Here is a 2114-nt window from a genome sequence, read left to right on the forward strand (position 1 = left end):
TCTGTAAACCTGCAAAATGAGGGAAAATCTATATCAGTTACAGACATTCTGTTCACCTGAGCAGCTGTCAGTCAGCAACTGTCAACCTCCAGACACACGACGGAGCGTGTCTGAGCCAATCATTGATCAGCTGACTGATTTAAATACATCTTAACATTCATGAGGTACTTTACATTGACTGTTTATGGTTGAGTGTGGGCGTGTAGAGGGTAGAACCTGAGGAGGACCTTGTGTTCAAACTCTGAGGTGACGCTGTGATCTAAAAATGAAAGGTGCAGAAACATGCGTACGTACGGTTTGATAAATCTGAATTTTTTTTTGGTGTATGCCATTTTTGCCTTTTAGCCGTACGTTCACTTTTAGTATGGTTTCCACGCAATCTTTTATAAATCTGACCCCAGGTCCTGACCAGGTTTAAAGTTGAGCTAATTTAATCTTTTAAGCAGTAGAATCAACTGCAAAAACTGTTCCTCTAACCAAGTTTTACAGTCTAAAGCCAGGTACACACCAAATGCGTTTAGAGCAGCCGAAGCAGCCAGTTTTCATGCAAAGTCTATGTTGGCCGCGCATCTAGGAGCAGCGCAGCATGTTGCGGCACATTTTACCAGTTTAGAGCCGTGCTAAGAAGCGGTAGGATGCGGCAGAGCATTTTCCATGCATTCGGCACTTCCTAAGCAGCGGGTGCTGGATTTCAACAAATTGAACTTTGACTGCTCGACGCGCAGCAGCAACCAATCGGGAGAGAATTTTTTTTTTTCACGTGACGGTTTCATGAACCTGACACAGACTGACAGGAGCCTTTTTAGCTGAAATCGACCATCTGCAGTTGGTGTTCTGGCTGAAGTTATCAGCACCGATGTGATGAGGCAGCAGCTTGCTGGGCTCGGGACAAAAAAAAGTCCCTCAGCTCGCTGGAGTGGTGAAACTAAACCGAACAAACCACTTCTAAAGTATCTGGTGAATTAATTATCTGCTGTGCGCAATGTTCACTTGCTCTGTAGTAAATAAAGCAAAGCCATTTTATATATTTTATCTTTATTTCACCCGTCATTAAAGACAGTCTGGCCCGGATCTGAAAAAAAAAGTCCGTCAGAGCGCCTCTAAATTATCTGGTGAATTAATTATCTGCTGTGCACAATGTTCACTTGCTCTTTAGTAAATAAAGCAAAGCTATTTCATTTATTTTGTCTTTATTTCAAACGTCAACCAACCTTAAAAAGAACAAAGACGCTCCTCCCATTGTGCGTCTTCAGATGCGTTCGGTGTGAATGGACAGCTGTTGACAAGCAGCCAAAAGCATTTTTGCTGCTCAAGACGCGTTTGGTGGGAACCCGGCATTATATCAGCTAAAATGTATTTTTGATAATGTTTTGAGACGGATATACTGAACAAGATCAGAATATGCTGGATTATTATTCTTGTTAACCTGAAAAGTTTTCTTTATGTCAAGAAGTCTTACCAAGTGCCCTGATGCATCTCAGTAATCCAGGTAAAAAATCAAAGGAAAAAAAATTGTATAGGTCCTCTGGACGGGTTCTTCTTTAATGAACCAAGTGCAACTCTCAAACTGCAGATTTAATTAATTATTGTAATAATTATTATTAATTTGAAAAGATTCAGAGTATAATCTAGTCTTTTTAACTTATTTTTAGAAGCCAAAGTTTTGCAGTGTCTTATCAGAAATACCATACTTATTCTTTTTTCCTTTGCATTAAAATTGTATTGAGTAAATATAATTGTAGAGATAACCCTCTGTCAAAATCATGAATATGATTTTAATTAAGAATTTCCCTTCCCGGTTCAAAGATGGTACTGTTAAACAAGAATAATCAATCACCACATACACACAGAAGCACACAAGGTCATTCTGGTTTATTTTGGCCAGTTAAAGTTAACTGGCTTTTATTAAAGAGTGTAATATTGAATGGTTATTACTGTATATGTGGTTACAACAATCAAACAATAAAATGGGCTCTCATTAATGCGTTATTGTTTCTATTTTAAGCAATTTGTCTAACAGTATTAACTAGGCAAAAGCAGATTAATTTATATACAAAAGGGTCAGTGTCTAAGTGTGTGTGTGTGTGTGTGTGTGTGTGTGTGTGTGTGTGTGT

This window comes from Austrofundulus limnaeus, unplaced genomic scaffold, assembly GCF_001266775.1.
Source record: "Austrofundulus limnaeus strain Quisiro unplaced genomic scaffold, Austrofundulus_limnaeus-1.0 Scaffold1086, whole genome shotgun sequence".
NCBI lineage: Eukaryota > Metazoa > Chordata > Actinopteri > Cyprinodontiformes > Rivulidae > Austrofundulus > Austrofundulus limnaeus.